The 23,487-nt window shown below is 46.8% G+C and overlaps 1 protein-coding gene across 1 annotated transcript in view; it reads left to right on the top strand.

The window, feature by feature from the left end:
• Window positions 1–7,289: 7,289 nt before the first annotated feature.
• The window catches only part of CHRM2 (cholinergic receptor muscarinic 2), a 347,656-nt gene continuing 331,458 nt past the window's right edge, over window positions 7,290–23,487 (top strand). Inside the window, exon 1 of the mRNA XM_073650186.1 lies at window positions 7,290–9,358. The gene's annotated coding sequence lies outside the window, so the exon portion shown is untranslated. The remainder of the gene's footprint in view (window positions 9,359–23,487) is intronic.

The following is a 23,487-nucleotide window of genomic DNA, read 5'->3' as shown; positions in this document are numbered from 1 at the left end:
GAAGACAGGAAGCAGAGCCCCTGCATGGGCTCTGCTCTGCAGGCAGGCCTTGTCAGGAGGCTGGAGCCTGAGAGAGAGAGAGAGAAGAAGGAACAGAAAGGAAAGTAGGAAAGGAACTGGAACAGAGGAGAAAGGAAGCAAGGAACACAGAGAAAGGCCCAGAGACACGAAGGCAGAAGGAACCCCATATGCCCAGAGGAGATACAGGGTGAAGGGTTGGCAGAACAGGGTACCGGAACCCAAATTGGTTGAGGCAACAGATTCCTCAGCCAAAGACCGGAGGTTGTTACCACATCTTGGTGCGACCCCTCACTACATCCACCAGAAAGGCATACCGTATAGGGTCAGGGAAACCGGAGAGAGGTTTCGCCAACAGAAGGCCCGAGGAAGCTGGACAAAGGTGGGTCACTGGTGGGGACGGCCAGAGAAAGGAAAGAGAAGGGAGCTCTGAACCACACTCCGGAATTGCCTGGGAGTTGACCGAGTCCCTCACCTGGTGGACGCAGCATGACTCGGGTGGTCCTAACTGCGCACAAGTGACCTGATAAAGAACTGTGAGTAAAGCATTGAAAACTGCAACTGCACGTCTCTGTGGTTCCTCGCCGCACCAGCAACATCAGTACTGGGACACTCACACCATCACCACCATCATCCACATTAGCTGCCCTGAGGCAATACTTCTCCCGTGGGGAGTCATCCCATACTCAGCTGCGCAAACAACATCAGCCTCAGCGGTCGGCAGCGCAGCGGCGGTCCCCACTGACCGCAATCCACGGGTGGCGTAGTCGGACATTGTTAGTACTTAAGACTGCCACTGGTTTGACCACCCTGGGCACGGACCGGGTCACCGCCACACGGAGACTACAACCCACGGCATCCTACAACAGGCCCGGTTCCGGGTTCCCCTGCACAGCACAGGCCCAGGGGGCGCGTCACATACAGAGACTGATAGGAATGAGAGTGAGAGAGTGGGGGAGAGACATACAGAGACTGATAGGAATGAGAGTGAGAGAGTGGGGGAAAGACATACAGAGACTGATAGGAAAGAGAGTGGAGGAGAGACATACAGAGACTGATAGGAAACTGAGTGAGAGGGTAGGGGAAAGACAAACAGGGACTGATAGGAATGAGAGTGAGAACAAGCGAGTGGGGGAGAGACATACAGAGACTGATATGAAAGAGAGTGAGAGGGTGGGGGAGAGACATGCAGGGACTGATAGGAATGAGAGTGAGAACAAGCGAGTGGGGGAAAGACATACAGAGACTGATAGGAAAGAGAGAAAGAAGGAGACTGGGGGAGAGACATACAGGGACTGATAGGAATGATAGTGAGAGCAAGCGAGTGGGGGAAATACATACAGAGACTGATAGGAAAGAGAGTGAGAGAGTGGGGGAGGGACATACAGAGACTGATAGGAAACAAAGTGAGAGGGTGGGGGAGAGACATACAGGGACTGATAGGAAAGAGAGTGAGAGGGTGGGGGAGAGACATACAGGGACTGATAGGAATGAGAGTGAGAACAAGCGAGTGGGGGAGAGACATACAGAGACTGATATGAAAGATTCATATATACACAGAGGCCATTTTAATAACCTGGTCTTTGGTCGCAGTTCCCTGAAGTGGATAGTCAGTATGTGCTGCAGCTGCTCTAGGAGGCTGCGATTCCCGGTTTCAGGCCTCGAGACTGGGGGTCGGGGCAGAGCTGAGTTATAGCCAGCTCTGTCTTGGATCTTAGTCCGTACCAGAAGGCCCAGGAGGGGAGCAGAGGAGAGAAGCTCCACAGGCGAAAGGATCTCCGGGGCTGCGGACGGAGCGGAGTCGCCACCTGCTACCCTTATTCTGGCCAGGCCAGAGAGACTCCTGCCACAAGAGGGGGTACCGATCCCCGATTATCTGACTTTGTACTTCATGTCTCAGTCAGAGAAGTCCGGAGGCTGAAGTGGATCCCAGGGGGATACGGACGGAGCGGAGTTGCCACCTGTATCCCTTAATATGTGTACATCCAGAGGGACCCGGCCTAGCGCCACGTTTCACACCACAGTCACCAATATGGGACCCAGTTGGTCCGGGAGCTACAAGCTACCCTTTAAGGACATCGCAGTACCCGTACGGAACTCAGTGGGGAATTTAAGGCGTTCCAAGTACAGCTAGAGAGAGGAACACTCTGGTGCAGGGATCCTGTCAAGTGCACCCGAACTACCCGGAGTGTGCTGAACCCCTTGCTGGTGGCCGCAGCGCGCTGTGAAAAGCAGAGGGAAGCTCTGTGCCTGCTACCACACGACTGTGAGTAAAGCTTGGAAGACTGAATCCCTGTCTCTGTAATTCCTTCCTGCCCGGCGCTGCACACACCATATACCTCCAGAATCCTACTCTCTCTCTCTCTCTGCCCTGAGGCTCTGCTCCGCCTGTGGGGAGTAGTACCAGCTAAGCTGCCACGACACCCGCCTCAGAGGACTGCCGCAGCGCTGGTGGAAATCACCAGACTCCACAGGTGGCGTAGTCATTTGTCCACTCGATTACCATCATTCCTCCTAGCCCATATTTTTATGTGACAACCCTGGGCACGGACCGGGCCTAGGCCACGACTGCTTCTCCTAATAACTGACCCGGCTCCGAGTAACCCCATCTCTCAGGGTGGGCTAGCGAGTGAGGAAGGCATCACAACTTGGCGTAGTCGGCAGGATTGCGTGCCCGCAGCAACAGAAGAAGTTATCCCTATTGCTGCCGGGTACCGTGCGCCTTTACAACAGACTTTCGTTTCACATTCCATGTGGCACCCGCCCAAGAAGAGCAGACGCCATTATGTGCAGAAAGGACGGCAACCCAGCACCTCCCATCGTGGGCCTGGCTCCCCCATGGCGCCAAAAGTGCAGACCGCCCCTTCCAGCAGAGACTGTCCGCAAGGTAGTGTCCGTCAAGACGGATGGGACGTCCCAAGGAGTGCCTGTCAGCCTACCGCTCTGGAGCCGCCCCAAATGGAGGAGGAGACGAAAGCAACAACGAGGTGTGGCCGCAACAATCCCAGACTCACCGCACCCTGCAGCAGTGATGGACGCCGCCGAGGAGAGTTCTTCCGAGTCCTCCAACGTTGGCCCACGAGCTGCCACCTTCCGCGGAATGGAAGGAATCCACCTAACCCTGGAGGAGGCCGAGTTCCTCCGCAGAGAAGTGCAGGACCTGACCCGGAGGGTTGAAGAGGCCCAGCGATTGGTCTCCGCAGAATGGCGAGAGGAGGTGCTTCGCAAGATCCGGGCCCGCCGCCAGAGTTCTGCAAGCCTGTCCGGAGGGACCGCAGCCCAGGCGGAGGAAACCCCGGAGGCCTCGTGCAGCCCAGGAACAGGTAAGCCAGAAACCCCCTTCCCGGGCGCCAGACGCACAGAGACCCCCCTGGATCTTATGCCAGCACCCCTGTCTCTGGGCGCCGTCGTGTGGGAGCAGCTCCTAGCTCCGGAGCTGGAGGCCCAAGTTACCGCCACCGCCGGAGGCCTGCTATGCCTCCCGACTTCCAGTCCACATCCTGCCTTTACTGGGGAAACCACCTGCCCCAACCCGGACTGGTCCGCGCCAGCAGAGAACCTGCAGCAACCCCTGCTGTCACCACTACCTGCGCCCTCGGTCGCCTGCCCGGCGGTGGAAGAGATGGCCTGGGACAACCAGGGGGGGGACCTGATGGGCTTCCCCCAGGAGACCAAGGCTGAAGCGCAGAGGAGGAAGGAGTTTTTCCGCAAGGAGCTCCTCCAACTAGACAAGGAGCGGCGGGAGAGGAGGATCCGCTGCGAGCGTCTGGAGGTGCGCGCCAAAGCTGCAAAAACCAGGGCCTGCCAGGCAGAGGCTACCCGTCCAAGCCCCCGGGAGGAAGGCCTGATAGTACGCTTCCACTAGAAGGCGGGATGGGGCTTCATTCGGAGCCCCCAGTTTGCCCAGGACGTCTTTGTCAGCAGGCGGGACGTCAAGCCACACCTCAAGGAGGGTCACCCTGGCCGGAACCTCTACCCGGGTGATTTAGTTTCTTACACCCGCCACCACGGGGAGCATGGGTGGTACGCCCTGGACGTCCACATGGTGTTCAAGGGGGATGCCCCCACGCACCTGGCTACAGAGGACCGGTCAGGCTCCGTTGGAAAGCACGAGCCTTTTCCCCGGTGGGGATACCTTGAGAAAGCAGCCCCGGAGGTTGCACCTCCCTGTTGAATGACAAGTTGTTTGTTTTGTTTATCATGTTGCCCTTTTTCCTCCCGGTTGAGAGAGACATTTGTTCCTGCGGACGCTAGCAGTAGACAGACTAATTTTGTATATAGTTTTGCATCTATTTAGGTGCTCCCTATTGGTTTTATGCAAAAAACACTTCTACTACTACCTCAGACCTCAGAAGCAAAACCTGTCTGGAGTGGCTCTACCGGACATCCAACTCAGGATCTCTATGCCCTGCAGCCACCCCAGGGCCTATGTTGGTGGTTTGGGACAGGTCCCTCATGCTGCTGAACTGACACTTTCTATTGTATTTTCTGCTGATCTGTCTACATGCATAATGTCTCTTAATGTTTTATATATTTTATACTATTTATTCTGCAACGTTTAAGAACCTGAGCTTCCCTTAAAGGGAAGATTGTTTTGTTGTTATAAAGCATATAAAAAGTCTGTACCAATGCTTTGCTCTCTTTGCAGCCCGCGACGTGCTGTGTTTCACCAGGGGGGAATGTGGCGCCCTGAGGGTTCAGTCGCCACAGGGGTACTGCACCTCATAAAAGAGGTGTGGTATCTCCTCTCCGAGGTAAGGATGGAGCACCACACAGGACCCCACTACACACCCAACACCACACTACTCCCATTCTGAAGGGGGTATAAAGCACAGTGTGCTGCCCCGGTCCTGAATGGAGGAGTAAGGGGGGAACCAAAGATAGGGGGAACCTAGTGGTGAGTGAGGGTGGAGGAAGCACTTTACTAAACACCTAATAGATTCATATATATACAGAGGCCATTTTAATAACCTGGTCTTTGGTCGCAGTTCCCTGGAGTGGATAGTCAGTATGTGCTGCAGCTGCTCTAGGAGGCTGCGATTCCCGGTTTCAGGCTTCGAGACTGGGGGTCGGGGCAGAGCTGAGTTATAGCCAGCTCTGTCTTGGATCTTAGTCCGTACCAGAAGGCCCAGGAGGGGAGCAGAGGAGAGAAGCTCCACAGGCGAAAGGATCTCAGGGGCTGCGGACGGAGCGGAGTCGCCACCTGCTACCCTTATTCTGGCCAGGCCAGAGAGACTCCTGCCGCAAGAGGGGGTACCGGTCCCTGATTATCTGACTTTGTACTTCATGTCTCAGTCAGAGAAGTCCGGAGGCTGAAGTGGATCCCAGGGGGATACGGACGGAGCGGAGTCGCCACCTGTATCCCTTAATCTGTGTACATCCAGAGAGACCTGGCCTAGCGCCACGTTTCACACCACAGTCACCAATAACGGAGCCAGTCGGTCCGGGAGCTACAAGCTACCCTTTAAGGAGATCGCAGTACCCGTACGGGACTCAGTGGGGAATATAAGGCGTTCCAAGTACAGCTAGAGAGAGGAACACTCTGGTGCAGGGGTCCTGTCAAGTGCACCCGAACTACCCGGAGTGTGCTGAACCCCTTGCTGGTGGCCGCAGCGCGCTGTGAAAAGCAGAGGGAAGCTCTGTACCTGCTACCACACGACTGTGAGTAAAGCTTGGAAGACTGAATCCCTGTCTCTGCAATTCCTTCCTGCGCGGCACTGCACACACCATATACCTCCAGAATCCTACTCTCTCTCTCTCTGCCCTGAGGCTTTGCTTCGCCTGTAGGGAGTAGTACCAGCTAAGCTGCCACAACACCTGCCTCAGAGGACTGCCGCAGGGCTGGTGGAAATCACCAGACTCCACAGGTGGCGTAGTCATTTGTCCACTCAATTACCATCGTTCCTCCTAGCCCATATTTTTATGTGACAACCCTGGGCACGGATCGGGCCTAGGTCACGACTGCTTCCCCTAATAACTGACCCGGCTCCGAGTAACCCCATCTCTCAGGGTGGGCTAGCGAGTGAGGAAGGCGTCACAGGGACTGGGGGAGAGACATACAAGGACTTATAGGAAAGAGTGTGAGAACAAGAGAGTGGGAGAGAGGCATACCGAGACTGATAGGAAAGAGAGAAATAAGGAGACTAGGGGAGAGACATACAGGGACTGATAGAAAAGAAAGGGAGAATGAGGGCGAGAGACATTCAGGGACTGGTAGGAAAGAGAGTGAGAACAAGAGAGTGAGAGAGAGACATACAAGGACTGATAGCAAAGAGTGTGAGAACAAGAGAGTGTGAGAGGCATACAGGGACTGATAGGAAAGAGAGAAAGAACGAAACTGGGTGAGAGACATTCAGGGACTGATAGGAAAGAGAGCAAGAGAGTGGGGGATAGACATACAGGGACTGATAGGAAAGAAAGCGAGAGAGTGGTGGAGATACATATAGGGACTGATAAGAAAGAGAGCAAGAGAGTGGTGGAGATACATATAGGGACTGACAGGAAAGCGGGCAAAGGAGTGGGGGAAAGACATACCGGGATTGTAAGGAAAGAAAGTAAAAAGTGGGGGAGAGACATACTGGGACTGTAAGGAAAGAGACTGAAAGGGTGGGGAAGAGACATACTGGGACTTTAAGGAAAGAGAGTAAAAGAGGGACTGATAGGAAAGAGAGCGAGAGAGTGGGGGAGAAACATACAGGGACTGATGGTAAACAGAGCAAAAACGAGAGCAGGGGAGACACATACAGGGACTGATAAGAAAGAGAGGGAGAATGAGAGAGTGGGAGAGAAACATACAGGGACTGTAAGGAAAGAGAGTGAATGGTGGAGAGATATACAGGGGCTGATAGGAAAGAAAGCAAGAACGAGAGAGGGGGAGAGAAAAACAGTGACTGATGGGAAAGAGAAAGAATGAAATGTGGGGGAGACATACAGGGACTGATAGGAAAGTGAGCAAGAACAAGAGAGTGGGGAAGAGACATACAGGGACTGATAGGAAAGTGAGCAAGAACAAGAGAGTGGGGAAGAGACATACAGGGACTGATAGGAAAGTGAGCAAGAACAAGAGAGTGGGGAAGAGACATACAGGGACTGATAGGAAAGAGAGCGAAAGAGTGGGGGAGAAACATACAGAGACTGATAGGAAAGAGAGAAAGAAGGAGACTGGGGGAGAGACATACAGGGACTGATAGGAAAGAGAGCGAGAGAGTGGGGGAGAAACATAAGGGGATTGATGGTAAACAGAGCAAAAACGAGATGGGGGGGGGGACATACAGGGACTGATAAGAAAGAAAGGGAGAATGAGAGAGTGGGGGAGAAACATACTGGGACTTTAAGGAAAGAGAGTGAGAGAGTGGTGGAGAAATATACAGGGGCTGATAGGAAAGAGAGCAAGAACAAGAAAGTGGGGGAGAGACATACAGGGACTGATAGGAAAGAGAGTGAAAGAGTGGGTGAGAAACATACAGGGACTGATAGGAAAGAGGGTGAGAAACAGAGATTGGGGAGAGACATACAGAGACTGATAGGAAAGAGAGCAAGAATCAGAGAGTGGAGAGAGACATACAGAGACTGTAAGGAAAGAGAGAAAGAAGGAGACTGGGGGAGAAACATACAGGGACTGATAGGAAAGAGGGTGAGAAACAGAGATTGGGGAGAGACATACAGAGACTGATAGGAAAGAGAGCAAGAATCAGAGAGTGGAGAGAGACATACAGAGACTGTAAGGAAAGAGAGAAAGAAGGAGACTGGGGGAGAGACATACAGGGACTGATAGGAAAGAGAGTGAGAACAAGTGAGTGGGGGAGAGACATACAGGTATTTATAGTGAAATGAAGGAGAGAGTAGAGACAGAGAAAAAAAGCCTGTGTGTGGGAAAGACATACAGGAACAAAAAGGACAGAGATAAGACAGAGACACCTATAGGGCTAGGCGACCATGAGGCAGGAGAGAGTATATCAGAGACAGTGGCAGAAAGAGACATTGATAAATGGACAGTGGAAGGAGAGAGAACAGACATTGTGTGAGACAACATGAGAGACACGGAAATCGATAGCGAGAAGCAGAAACAGAGGAAAAGAGACATAAGAACAGAGGAAACTGGTAAATGAGAGAGGAAGAGAGAAGAAACACATTGTGAGACAACAGAAGAAAGACAGGGATACACAGAGAAGCAGAGACAGAGGAATATGTGAGACAGGTAAAGAGCAAGGAGAAAAGAGAGACATGCAGAGACCACCAGAGAAGAGGGGGAGACTACACAGAAGACAGGAGAGATAGACTGGATGTGAGAGTCTCATTCAGGAACAGAGACATGAGCATGGAAGACACAGAGGGAGGAAAGAGAGACAGAGAGGAGCAGAGGTAGCAAAGAGACAGCAGGAATGGGGAAGAGACAGAGGGATGGAGAGAGGGGGTGATGTGTATGGAAATAGGCAGCAGAATATGATGATGAGAGTGACAGGAGGGGAGACAGAGGAGACAGAGTCATTTTCTATTCAGCCGGAGCCACCAAATCAGGGAGCAGTGCGATCTCATTGGAGGAGCAGCGCATTCAGCAGCTGTAATCCTGTCCTAGTGCAGGGGCTGCGCACAGTCACCGCCAGCAGCTAAGCGGGCAGCAGCACCAGAGGTGGGCACTGAGCGGAGCCGGCACTTGCACCAGAGGTGGGCACTGAGCGGAGCCGGCACCTGCACTAGAGGTGGGCACTGAGCGGAGCCGGCACCTGCACCAGAGGTGGGCACTGAGCGGAGCCGGCACCTACAGCAGAGGTGGGCACTGAGCGGAGCCGGCACCTGCAGCAGAGGTGGGCACTGAGCGGAGCCGGCACCTACAGCAGAGGTGGGCACTGAACTGAGCCGGCACCTGCACGAGAGGTGGGCACTGATCGGAGCCAGCACCTGCAGCAGAGGTGGGCACTAAGCGGAGCCGGCACCTGCAGCAGAGGTGGGCACTGAGCGGAGCCGGCACCTGCAGCAGAGGTGGGCACAGCACCTCCCCCCCGCTTCACCTTTATAACCAGATGGATGAATTCCTCTCACTGTGCAGCCCCTGACACTGCAGCCATTCCCCACTTTGCATTGCCTGAGAGCAGAAGAAGTTGGCAGTGCCATAGCCTGAGCGCTAACAGCAGGGATGTGACACAGAGAAGCTTCCATCATCACCCAGGACAATGCCACTTCTCTTCTAACTGTCCTGCCACAGCAGCCACCACCCTCAGCTCCAAGGAAGACAGGATGGGAGACTTATACAAAGACCCCTGCACCTTCTTATGACTGGTGGGCACTGCACCAACCACCTCTGCTGCCCAGTGGGAGCCCAACTTGCAGAAAACTTTCCCAGGTAGGTGGCTGCTGTTGTCATGTCCTCATAGAGCTGTGAGTGTGGTGCCCATGCTGCCTGGGGCATGTGTAGGTTGGCATTGGCGCTGGCTGCGTTGGCACCTCTTGCTGTGGGGACGCAGAAGGTGCTGTCGTCGTCGACTGTTTCAGTAACACCAGATGCTCCCTCTCTGCAGAAATCCAGGAATCCACTACAGTCATTTGTCAGTTTCCCACCCAAGGCAAACATTGCTGCACTTAATTACTGTCAGTCCTAATGACAAACTGCATTTTTCGTCATGGAGTCATTTAACACTTTCACCTATCAGCTGGCGAGGAGGTGCCAACCTTGCAGGGTTGTGCTCAGGTGCCAGACTGGATGGTGCGCTGATCCCAGTCCTCAATGCCGTCACCCGTCATACCCACCCCTACTTATGGATTTAATTTCCACCTGTGGCTGTTGCTGAGTGGACAGGGGGTTAATTTCTTCACATGCCACCCACACCACTGACAAGATATTAGCCAACACTTCTGCCCCTTACCTGGCTGGCACAAGCTCAAAATAATCTCTCACCTATTATGGTGCCCATTGTGGTATTCAATTTTGTACACAGCATTGACAGCATTCAGAACATGGCAGGTCAGTGCCCTGGAATATGGAGGGTTAAATGGTCTCATAACCTTCATTAAAACTAATAGCATATTTGTGGCATCCTGAATCTATGGCGCTAACTTATCATGTAGTGTTGTATACAATCTGCTGCCCTAGACCTGTATCTATATACCACGGCTTATTGATGCCCAGGGCTTATTGGTGCCCCTTCCTCCTTCTTGATACCCCTTCCTCATTGTTAGTGCACCTTCATCTTTGTTAGTACTCCTTCCTCCTTATTGTTGCCCTTTCCTCCTTGTTGGTACTCCTTCCTCCTTATTGGTGCCCCTTTCTCCTTGTTGGTACGTCTTCCTCTTTATTGGTGCCCCTTCCTCCTTGTTGGTACGTCTTCCTCTTTATTGGTGCCCCTTCTTCCTTGTTGTTGGCCATTCCTCATTGTTGGTGCCTCTCTTCCTTGATGATACCCTTTCCTCCTTGTATTGCCCCGTCTTCCTTAATGATACCCTTTCCTCCTTGTATTACCCCTTCCTCCTTGTTGTTACCCCTACTTCCTTGTTGGTGCCCTTTCCTCCTTGTTGGCGCCCCTTCTTCCTTGTTGATGCCCCTTCCTCCTTGTTGATGCTCCTTCTTCCATGTTGGTGCCCCTTCCTCCTTGTTGTGGCCCCTTCCTCCTTGTTCGTGCCCCTTCCTCCTGGTTGGTGCCCCTCCCTCCTTTTTGGTGCCTCTTCGTCCTTGTTTTTGCCCCTTCCTCCTTGTTGTTGCCCCGTCCTCCTTGTTGTTGTCCCTTCCTCCTTGTTGCCCCTTTTTCCTTATTGGTGACCTTTTCTCTTTTTGGTGCCCCTTCTTCCTTGTTATTGCCTCTTCCTCCTTGTTGGTACCTCGTCCTCCATGTTGTTGCCCCTTCCTCCTTGTTGGTGCCCTTTCCTTTTTGTTGTTAGACTTTGCTCCTTGTTGTTGCCCCTTCCTCCTTGTTATGCCCCTTGTTCTTTGTTGGTGCTTCGTCCTCCTTATTGTTGCCCCTTCTTCCTTGTTGGTGCCCTTTCCTCCTTGCTGTTACCCCTTCCTTCTTTTTGTTAGACCTTCCTCCATGTTGGTGCCCCTTCCTCCTTTTTTTTCCCCTTAGTTCTTGTTGATGCCTCTTCCTCCTTGTTGCCCCCTTCCTCTTTATTGGTACCCTTTTCTCCTTAGCGTTGCTCCTTCCTCCTTGTTGGTACCCCTTCCTCCTTATTGTTGCCCCTTCCTCCTTGTTGGTACCCCTTCCTCCTTATTGTTGCTCCTTCCTTCTTGTTGGTGCCCCTTCCTCCTTGTTGTTGCCTCTTCCTCCTTGTTGTTGCCCCTTCCTCCCTGTTGGTGTATCTTCCTCCTTGTTGTTGCCTCTTCCTCCATGTTTGTGCCCTTTCTCTTGTTGCCCCCTTTAGCTTCGCAACAGTGTTAACATTACCCAGTTGGGATTTCAACAGGTTAATAATAGTGTCTAATTTTCCGTTATTTCCATAGCGCTAACCTATTCCACGGCGATGTATGTCCGCACCTGCTAGTGAGCGTGCCTTCCCCTACCTAGTCCTTTGTCTTTAATCTGTTGAGCTTCCCTCTTAATTCTCGGTTACTCCTCAACGCAACCCAGGAGGTAGATGGAAAAATAAAAAGGAAGAGGAGGGGGTCCCGCTGCAACATTTCTATCCCCCCCGCCACTCCTTTCCAAAATCTCAGTAATCTTATTTCCCATAATCTAGAACGTTTCTGCTGATGGCGACTTTATAAGGACAAGTAGGTTAAACCCATTATACAAAGGACCTATACTCCATCACCAGACCCCCCTCCCATCTTCCTACTGTGGTTGGCGGAGAAAATGGGCAATAGGATCTGATACATTAATATACGGACAATTACCTAGGGGGGAACTTGGTCTTCTAATTAAAGGGATGATATAAACTGGAAGCCCATGAATCATTTATACCCGGGGAGAGAAGCACTTTAATTTTCCTGCCCTGGAACATTAAGTGATGATCTCTCTATACGTTTGGGGAAGACTTTGTTACCAGCTCGGAAGGCACCTCAAGAGTGGGCAAATTGGAAGCGTTAAGGGATTAATCTTCGGAGCCTTTGATCATTCGCTTCCAGGGGCTTTCATCTTCTCCTAGCCAGAGCCAGCCGTCCACGGAGGATGAGTGGTGGGACACTATTCCTTGGCTGCATCGATAATGACATCTGATGGGCGATCTATTTTATGATCATGAGATCAAATTAGGTCCAATTAAAACATAAAAATCACGAAGGGGTTCACAAACTTTCCAGATTCATTGTATTGTGGTAGGTAGCCATGAGCCTGAATCAATATAGTGAGGAGGGTGTGATGGCTGTGAAATGGTGTGAAGGAGAGCGAAGTGGGTGAGGGGGACATGATCTGGATATCGGTAAATGCCGACATGGTGATGACTAGAGGATGGAGGGTGTAAAAATCAGCACAGGATGCACGTATGGATGTAAAACCTGGAGAATAGTGAGATTTTTACATGAATTATTTTATCTGTTATATATCTATTATTTATTATCTATCTATTATTATTAGTGTTGAGCGAGTATGTTCTATTAACCCTTTCGGCGAGTACGCTCGGCCGAGCTCCGAGTATTTATAGCTGCTCGGTGATGTGTTTGAATCACTCCCGTGTGCATGATTTGCGACTGTTTGACAGTTTTACTACATGTGAGGAGTGTCTATTTCTTACACATTCCTCACATGTAATAAAGCTGTCAAACAGTCACAAATCATGCACACGGGAGCGATTCAACCATATCACCGAGCAGCTGTAAATACTCGGAGCTCGGCCCGAGCATACTCGGACAGAACATACTCGCTCAACCCTAATTATTATCTATCTATTATCTATCTACCTACCTATCCATCCTTCCAATCATCCATCCATCTATTCTATTTATCTACCTACCTTTTCAAGCATCCATCCATCCACCCTTCCTTCCTAACTTCCTTTGTTCCTTCCTTCCATCCATAAATCCAACCATTAACCTTTCCATCCATCCACCCACCTTCCCATCCATCCCTCCATCCATTCATCCATCCACACATCAACCTTTCCATCCTTCTATCCATCCATCATCCACCTTTCCATCTATACATCCTTTTCTCCATTCCTCCATCCATCCATCCACCTTTCCATCCATCCATCCATCCATCCATCCATCCATCCATCAATCCACCTTTCCATCCATCTATCCATCCATCCACCTACCTTTACATCCATCCTTCCATCCATCCACCTTTACATCAATCCAGCCATCCACCTTTCCATCCAGCCATCCACCTTTCCATCCATCCATTCACCTTTCCATCCATCCATCCATCTTTCCATCCATCCACCTTTCCATCCATCCACCTTTCCATCTATCCACCTTTCCATCCATCCACTTTTCCATCCATCCACCTTTCCATCCATCCATCCACCTTTCCATCCATCCATCCATCCATCTGCCTTTCCATCCATCCGCATTTCCATCCATCCATCCATCCATCCATCCATCTGCCTTTCCATCCATCCGCATTTCCATCCATCCACCTTTCCATCCATCCATCCACCTTTCCATCCATCCACCTTTCCATCCATCCATCCCTCCATCCATCCATCCCCCTTTCCATCCATCCGCCTTTCCATCCATCCACCTTTCCATCCATCCATCCACCTTTCCATCCATCCACGTTTCCATCCATCCACCTTTCCATCCATCCATCCATCCATCCATCCATCCATTTTTCCTTCCATCCATCTTTGCATCCATCCAACTTTCCTTCCATCCACCTTTCCATCCCTCCATCCATCCATCCATCTTATCTATCTGTCTATCTACACCTTATGACTTGGCCATTTTTCTGTCGTGCAATCTTTACCTAATTCTGATAGAACATGTGTAGGGAATACGCCCATATGACAGGAGCATAACCAGTAATGGGCTCCTAGGTCATGTGCCTTATGCTCAGTGCCAAAAGGCTCTTTGCTCTGGCCAAGATATTTGGATACAGGACAGAGGCAAGTAAAGCCTGGCTACATCTCTGCCATATTGGACTTATGAGGTTGGGTATGGCTCCCCTGCTGGGTCACCTGCCATCACTGTTGACCGGTGCCCATTGTCGGCCTCATCCTCTGCATAATGAGTATTTCACCTTCCACAGTGTGCGATGCCCTTGTGATTGGCAACTTGCCCCCCATTAATGCAATCGTTCATCCTCCCGCCTCTGTTGGATTTACATCTATTGCATTTACAGTGGCAGCAGTAAACCAGCCTGGATGGGATGTGACAGATGTAGCAGAGATGAGGTTGTCATTTAACTCCTATTTGGACTCCTGAAGCAGAGTGACAGTAAAGGATTGCAGAGCTCAGACTGCTGGAATGTTACAGATGTAGCAGAGCTAAATGTGTCATTAATCTCATGGTTATATTGATTCTTAAAGGCCGAAAGCTACAACATGGGAACTGTATGGGAATGTGAATTTTACAGATGTAGCAGTGTTGAGTTCATTTAACTCAGTACATGAAGCTCAGTGAAGACAATATGGGAATAGTATATAGGAATGTAGCAGAGATGACTGCATCTTCTAGCTCGTCACAGTATGTAGGGATGTTATTTATTTTTTTCTCCTTTTGATGACTGCGTCCTTCAATTCAGCCCAATGTGAACAGTGATGTAGCAGAGGTGAGTTTGTCTAGTGTAGCAGAGCTCGCTTTATCATTTGTCACGACTCCCCAAGACAACGCAAGGTGTTACCTGAGGTTTCCCATTCGACTGTTGTGAAGAGGTGAAGAGTTAAGGACAAACTCAGCTCTGCTACATCTGTAAATGGATTACTGCTTGTCAAGTAGCGTGAAGTTACGTAGGAGAAGATTAGATATTAAATCAGTTTTTTATCACATTGAGATACTACATAGAGACGTTGAACAGTGCTAGGTGTGTAAGAGGTAGCAGAGCTGGCTTTGTCGCTGAGTGCAGGCGAAATATATTGCGATTTTACCACGTCTTCTAGGTGGTAGAAGAAGATTAGATATTAAATTACTATTTCATCTCATTGAGATACTATATAGAAATGTTGAACAGTGATAGGTTTGTCAGAGGTAGCAGAGCTGGCTTTGTCGCTGAGTGCAGGTAAAATGTATTGCGATTTTACAGCGTCTTCTAGGTGGAAGAAGATTAGATATTAAATCACTCTTTTATCTCATCGATATACTATATTGAGATGTTGAGCAGTGCTAGGTTTGTCACAGGTAGTAGAGCTGGCTTAGTCGCTAAGTGCAGGCGAAGTGTATTGCAATTTTACTGCGTCTTCTAGGTGGTAGAAAAGATTACATATTAAATTACTATTTTATCTCATTGAGATACTATATTGAGATGTTGAGCAGTGCTAGGTTTGTCAGAGGTAGCAGAGCAGGCTTTGTCGCTGAGTGCAGGCGAAATGTATTGCAATTTTATGGCGTCGTCTGGGTGGAAGAAGAAGATTAGATATTAAATTACTATTTTATCTCATTGAGATACTATATAGAGATGTTGAGCAGTGCTAGGTTTGTCAGAGGTAGCAGAGCTGGCTTTGGCGCTGAGTGCAGGCAAAATGTATTGCAATTTTACCACATCTTCTAGGTGGTAGAAGAAGAATAGATATTAAATTACTATTTCATCTCATTGAGATACTATATAGAGATGTTGAGCAGTGCTTGGTGTGTCAGAGGTAGCAGAGCTGGCTTTGTCGCTGAGTGCAGGTGAAATGTATTGCAATTTTACCACATCTTTTAGGTGGTAGAAGATTAGATATTAAATTACTATTTCATCTCATTGAGATACTATATAGAGATGTTGAGCAGTGCTTGGTTTGTCAGAGGTAGCAGAGTTGGCTTTGTCGCTGAGTGCAAGCAAAATGTATTGCAATTTTACAGCGTCTTCTAGGTGGTAAAAGAAGATTAGATATTAAATTACTATTTTATCTCATTGAGATACTATACTGAGATGTTGAGCAGTGCTAGGTTTGTCAGAGGTAGCAGAGCTTACCATGTCTTTTAGGTGGAAGAAGAAGAATAGATATTAAATTACTATTTTAGCTCATTGAGATACTATACAGAGATGTTGAGCAATGCTAGGCTTGTCAGAGGTAGCAGAGTTGGCTTTGTCGCTGAGTGCAGGTGAAATGTATTGCAATTTTACCACGTCTTCTAGGTGGTAGAAGAAGATTAGATATTAAATTACTATCTCATCTCATTGAGATGCTATATAGAGATGTTGAGCAATGCTAGGTTTGTCAGAGGTAGCAGAGTTGGCTTTGTCGCTGAGTGCAGGCAAAATGTATTGCGATTTTACGGCGTCTTCTAGGTGGAAGAAGAAGATTAGATATTAAATTACTATTTTATCTCATTGAGATACTATACTGAGATGTTGAGCAGTGCTAGGTTTGTCAGAGGTAGCAGAGCTGGCTTTGTCGCTGAGTGCAAGCGAAATGTATTGCAATTTTACCATGTCTTTTAGGTGGAAAAAGAAGAATAGATATTAAATTACTATTTTATCTCTTTGAGATACTATACAGAGATGTTGAGCAATGCTAGGTTTGTCAGACGTAGCAGAGTTGGCTTTGTCGCTGAGTGCCGGCACAATGTATTGCGATTTTACTGTGTCTTCTAGGTGGTTTTGCAGTTACGTCTCCTCCATTGGCTTACCATGGGTATTTGAGGCAGCAGAGTAGTAGAGCCGCCCCGTACAGGGTACTCAATTAGTGGCGAAGTTTACGGTGCAGAGGCCGCTGGCTCAGGGAGAATACCGCAACAGTGTGTTTCTCCGCAGGATGTGTTTTCATTAGTGCATATCTAGATTTATGGAAGCGAAACCTCGTGCCAAGCTGGATCGCACTCAAGACGCTCGACAGCTTAATATCCTAATGGCTCTTAGGTAAAATCTTCTACGCCGCAGCGTCGCTATCGGGCCCGGATCTCCGTCCGAAAAACAAACAATTGGTTCCACTGAAATAAAAGCTCGTCAGACACGAGGGGATGAGGGCAGGCGCTCACAGGCACGTCTCATAGGCTGGAGCTGTAGATTGCAAGCTCCTGGGGTTCTCTGCTCCCATTTGCAAATTTTTATTTAAAAAAAGGAAAATATTGTTGAAATATTAAAAACTATTTTTTATTTTATTTTTTTTGGACGATTGCAATAAAAGCCAATAATCAGTATACATATGTGCGCAGCTACAGAATTAACCTTCAGAATATAATAATCCGAAGCAAAATCTCCAACAGTGGTCCGGGTCTGTTCATATGAGCCAAATATTGGGCCCCTTAAGCTCCAACCCCTGCACCCATTATAGTTACACACCTGTATATTAATAATAACGAATTCATTAGATATAGATATTAATTAGAATATGAGAGCTCGATGACGATTAGTTGTTTCATAAGCACTCAGAATTATAATGATAGTAATTAGCAAATTCTTATTATTTATTTTATTATTATTATTTTGTGTTGTGCTATTATTAGGGGGGGAGGGGGCGGTCACAGCTCATAAATCCTCATCTAACAGCCAATTAGCAGTTAAGTTAGCATTAAGAATAATAACAATGTAGATTTATAGATAGATAATAGATGATAGATAATAGATAGATGATAGATAATAGATGGATGATAGATAATAGATAGATAATAGATAGATGATAGATAATAGATAGATGATAGATAATAGATAGATAGATAATAGATAGATAATAGTTAGATAATAGATGATAGATAATAGATAGATAATAGAGAGATGATAGATAATAGATAGATAATAGATAGATAGATAATAGATAGATAATAGATGATAGATAATAGATAGATGATAGATAATAGATAGATGATAGATAATAGATAGATAATAGATAGATAGATAATAGATAGATAATAGATGATAGATAATAGATAGATAATAGATGACAGATAGATAATAGATAGATAATAGATAGATAATCGATAGATGATAGATAATAGATAGATAATAGATAGATGATAGATAGATAATAGATAATAGATAGATGATAGATAGATGATAGATAGATGATAGATAATAGATAGATGATAGATAGATAATAGATAATAGATAGATGATAGATGATAGATAATAGATAGATGATAGATAATAGATGATAGATAGATGATAGATAATAGATAGATGATAGATAATAGATAGATAATAGATTGATAATAGATAGATGATAGACAATAGATGATAGATAATAGATAGATAATAGATGATAGATAGATGATAGATAATAGATAGATAATAGATTGATAATAGATAGATGATAGATAATAGGTAATAGATAGATGATAGATAATAGATAGATAATAGATAGATAATAGATAGATGATAGATAGATAATAGATAGATGATAGATAGATAGATAGATGATAGATAGATGATAGATAATAGATAGATGGATAATAGATAGATAATAGATAGATGATAGATAATAGATAGATAATAGATAGATAATAGATATATAGTAGATTATAGATAGATAATAGATAATAGATAGATAATAGATAGATGATAGATAATAGATAGATAGATGATAGATAGATAATAGATAGATGATAGATAATAGATAGATGATAGATAATAGATAGATAATAGATATATAATAGATAATAGATAGATATTAGATTATAGATAGATAATAGATAGATAATAAATAAATAATAGATAGATAATAGATAGATAGATAGATAATAAATAATAGATAGATAATAGATAGATAGATGGATAATAGATAATAGATCGGTAATAGATAATAAATAGATTGATAATAGATAGATAATAGATAGATAATAGATAGATAATAAATAATACATAGATAATAGATAGATGATAGATAGATATTATTGTCAACATAGATGTAGTGATGCTCCCCCGATCCTTCTCCTATCCTCCCCCGATTCTCCCCGATCCTCCCCCGATTCTCCCCGATCCTCCCCTGATCCTTCCCTAATCTTCCCCTGATCCTCCCCGATCCTTCTCCTATCCTCCTCCGATCCTCCCCTGATCCTCTCACGATCCTCCCCTCATCTTCCCCTGATCCTCCCCCATCCTTCTTCTATCCTCTCCCGATCCTCCCCTGAACTTCCCCTTAGCCTCCCCTGATCTTTCCCTGATCCTTCGCGATCCTTCTCCTATCCTCCCCGATCCTCCCCCGATCTTCCCCTCATCCTCCCCTGATCCTCCCCGATCCTTCTCCTATCCTCCCCCGATCTTCCCCTGATCCTCCCCGATCCTCCCCCGATCTTCCCCTGATCCTCCCCCGACCCTCCCGATCCTCCCCTGATCTTCCCTTGATCTTCCCCCAATCCTCCCCCGATCTTCCCTGATCCTCCCCGATCCTCCCCTGATCTTCCCCTGATCCTCCCCCGACCATCCACGATCCTCCCCTGATCTTCCCCTGATCCTCCCCCAATCTTCCCCTGATCCTCCCCGATCCTACCCCGACCCTCCCCGATCCTCCCCTGATATTCCCCTGATCTTCCCCTGATCCTCCCCTGACCCTCCCCGATCCTCCCCCGACCCTCCCCGATCCTCCCCTGATCCTTCCCTGATCTTCTCCCGATCCTCCCCGATCCTCCCCTGATCCTCCCCCGACCTTCCCCCGACCCTCCCCGATCCTCCCCTTATCGTCCCCTGATCCTCCCCCGACCCTCCCCTGATCCTCCCCCGATCCTCCCCTGATCCTCCCCCTGTTCCATCATCCCATTAGTTCTCCCGGAGCCCCCGTGTGACATAATAGACGCTGCGCCTTCTGATCTCTCACGCTCCACTTGTCACTGCTCTTCGTGATCACATTAAGAGAGGAAATTACAATTTTGTGGAAGCCTGTGTGTGATTGCAGCAGACAGAACCGCCCGGATTAAAGAACCTTCAGGGATTTATATAAAAAAAAACATGAAAAACATCAAATTTTAAAAAATTCAGAATGAAATAAAAGTCATTTTGGACCCAAGTCTTCTCTTGGAGGGTTATCTTGTCAGTCCATCACTTCCAGCAGATTCTCAATGATCCTTCCTCACATTCGTTTATTTCCTTTTCCAGCTACTTTTTTTCTGTAAATTTAGGGATTTCAAGGATGAAAACGCATCTGGGAGCAGCTGTGAAATCCATCTGTGAATCTCATGTTTGTATTCGAGGCTGCAATGTTTGCAACCATCGGGCTTCATTGGTCATTAGTGTTTTTTTGTATTTCAGGAAGCCCTAAAGATGGCCACCACCATTGCATTCATTAGAATGCTGGAACTGCAGAGAACACTTTCAAACCAAATCGATGAGGGAACCACGTTAAACCTACAGCTCAATCTGCAGGCACCATGCTATAAAGCAGGAGGAGCTGGGAAGATAGATATATAGCTTTGTGGGAAAATATTCAGATAAACTTGTATTTTTCTTCATTTAAAAACTGGATTTCTTATGTTTAAGAGTCCAGTGGGCGGAGATTAGGTCCGCCCACTGGACTCCTAAGCCTACAATCGGCAGGGATTTAAATGGATAAAATACAAGTTGTATTGAATGTTTTTCCAGAAACCTATATATCAATTTGCTCAGCTCCTCCGACTCTATAACATGGTGCCTGCAGATTGGGCGCCCCAAAATTTTAGGTGATATCAATTCATGTAAGTTTTATTGATTGGTCTACATTGGAAATAACATCAATATTAGTTGCATCTGCGGTCTTTGATTGGCTGCAGCCTTCTCTATTCCGACAAAGCAGAAATCCGCTCTGATGTAATATTGAAGGCTGCAGCCGATCAATGACCGCTGATTGGCTGCAGCAGTCATGTGACATTGTTTATAGAAAAAAACACGGAAACAATGCTGTCCTAGAGGCAAGTATACATTTTTAGTTTTTCTTCTGCTGCAGCATGGAGCTATTACTGGACAAGTCCTTAAGCAAGATTATATTTCTTAGCCTGATGAAGGGCACTTGGCCGAAACGTCACTACAATTAATATTTGTTGACTCTCTCTTCATATGGTGCAGGGAACATTATCGCATACTCAAAACCTTCAGGGTATACAGAAGAGAAAGGGCACCACAGCAAAAGATGAAAGGAATCCTATTACAGTGTACATAAAGTCCTAACTGTGGGCAGCATTGTATAGAAGAGAAGAAGCTGAGCAGATTGATATATCATTTTGTGGGAAAAGATTCAGTAAAACTTACATAACTCAGTTAAATGCCTTTTTATGTTCAGGAGTTCAGTGGGTGGTCCTAATACGTGATGGGTACCACCCACTGGACTTCTCAGGCATGAACACCAGGCAAGTCCTAGCTGTGGGTTGCATTGTTTAGAAAAGAGAGAGCTGAGCAGATTGATATATCATTTTGTGGGGAAAGATTCAGTATAACATATAACTCAGTTAAATGCCTTTTTGTGCTTAGGAGTCCAGTGGGTGGTCCTACTCAGTGAGAGGTACCGCCCACAGATCTTCTCAGGCAGGAACAACAGGCAAGTCCTAGCTGTGGGCTGCATTATATAGAAAAGAAGGAGCTGAGCATAATCATATATCATTTTGTGGGAAAAGATTCAGTATAACATGTAACTCAGTTAAATGCCTTTTTGTGCTTAGGAGTCCAGTGTGCGATCCTACTTTGTAAGAGGTACCGTCTACTGGGCTTCTCAGGCAGGAACAGCAGACAAGTCCTAGCTGTGGGTTGCATTGTATAGATAAGAAGGAGCTGAGCAGATTGATAGATCATTTTGTGGGGAAAGATTCAATATAACATATAACTCAGTTAAATGCCTTTTTGTGCTTAGGAGTCCAGTGGGTGGTCCTACTCAGTGAAAGCAAAAACAGGAAAAAATGTAGAAAATACAAGTTCTACTGAAACTTTTTCCAGATAGTGATATATCAATCTTCTCAGTTCCTTCTGCTCTATACTATGCCACCATCAGATTAGACTTTATGTACACTGTGTAAATTTTCCCTTCATTTTTATTCAGTTTGGAGACTCAGGACAGTTGGGGCTGGTATTTGTTTCCTGTCTCCTTCTTTATAACATCCTTTATTCTAAAAGACTCAGTGATCATGGCCATCAAAGCCAGTTGCCCTATATGTCTCCCTGGACTCAAAAATGACTCCTGGACTCCTTTACATAAAAAAATCAGGGGTTTCAAGGAATAAAATACAAGTTTTACTGAATATTTTCTATCAAACCTATATATCATTCCACTCAGCTTCCCTTTCTCTCCCGTGCTGTCCACAGATACAACGTGACAGATTCCCCTTAAAGTTAGCATTAACTTTCATAACGTGGCATTAACTATTATCTAGGTTTTTTATACTGTTCATATGTCTTTTGTGTAGTATACATTTTTAGAGCTAGTGTCAGGCAGCTGCTGTAAAGCCAAATTTTACCATACGTGTTACAGCCCAGTTTCAATTATTTTTATTTTCCTGCTGGCGCCCCCTGTGTTTGATTGAGTGAAATAACATTGTAATAGACACAGAGCAGAACTAAACCTTCTTTTATCCGATTTTCTTAAAACGCATTGTATGTCAGCTGGTTGCAACAAGATAATGAGTGCTCATTTGCATAGGAAATCAATTATAATGAGGTAAAACTTATTTTTATCCGCACCCTCACAAAGAGCTGACAGCTTTACGCAGCAGGAGGAGAGGCAGGCGCGGCGATGTCGCCTATTGAGCTGACGATTACTACATTGACTCTGTTTATAGGAGATGGACTGTCTGGAGATCTCACGGAGATAGTCCAGGTATTCATCACTCGGGGCAGATTGCAGATTTTGGCCCCCGTCTCTCTATATTTATGGGTCCACGATGACCTCATACTTGATATGGATCATGAATGGCAGAAAAAGAAAGAAAACCCAATCACCCAGCAGCTCAGTCTTGTCTGATTTGGCCCAAACGGATGATGGAATTTGGGCTGAGAGTCAATAAGCGGATTGCAGATTAAAAGCCTTTTATAGTATTTTTTTTTGTAGTGTTTTGGTTGAGGACAGAATACTCTGCCACCAACAAAAAGATTTATGCGATCAGGGAAAATTCCTTTTTTCTTAAAGGGCCTTCGGAAAATCAGTCGATCAGAGTGTGAAAACTAGGCAACAAGTGTTCAGTTTCCCTGCAGTGACGCCACTGGCTAGATAAAGTATTGCAGCTTCCATTTAAATCAATAGGCTGTCCATGTAATGCACAAACTTGCCGGGTCTTCCAGAGAGAAAGAAGCTTGTTATGCCTAAAAAAAGTACTCCCCCTTTATTATCTCCTAATAAGGTAATTAAAAATGAGGTTTATATACCAGACAACCCCTTTAAGTCACTGAAATACTCTCAGCAGTATAGGATGAGTGTGGACGTGCTTTTGTCTAGTGGGTAAGCAGGTGGTGAAAGAACCTTATTGTAGCCAATGAGATCGCAAGCGCAGATAATGAATTGTGCAGTGGGCGGAGATAGAACACTATGTAGCCAATTAGAAATGAGAAAGCACTCAGCAGATTTTTTTGGGTGTGC

This window comes from Phyllobates terribilis, unplaced genomic scaffold, assembly GCF_046119375.1.
Source record: "Phyllobates terribilis strain yellow unplaced genomic scaffold, ASM4611937v1 Scaffold_10__3_contigs__length_209671492, whole genome shotgun sequence".
In the NCBI taxonomy this organism is placed as follows: Eukaryota; Metazoa; Chordata; class Amphibia; order Anura; family Dendrobatidae; genus Phyllobates; species Phyllobates terribilis.
Note: the sequence above shows the minus strand (reverse complement) of the source record. Positions and strands in the feature narration are given on the sequence as shown.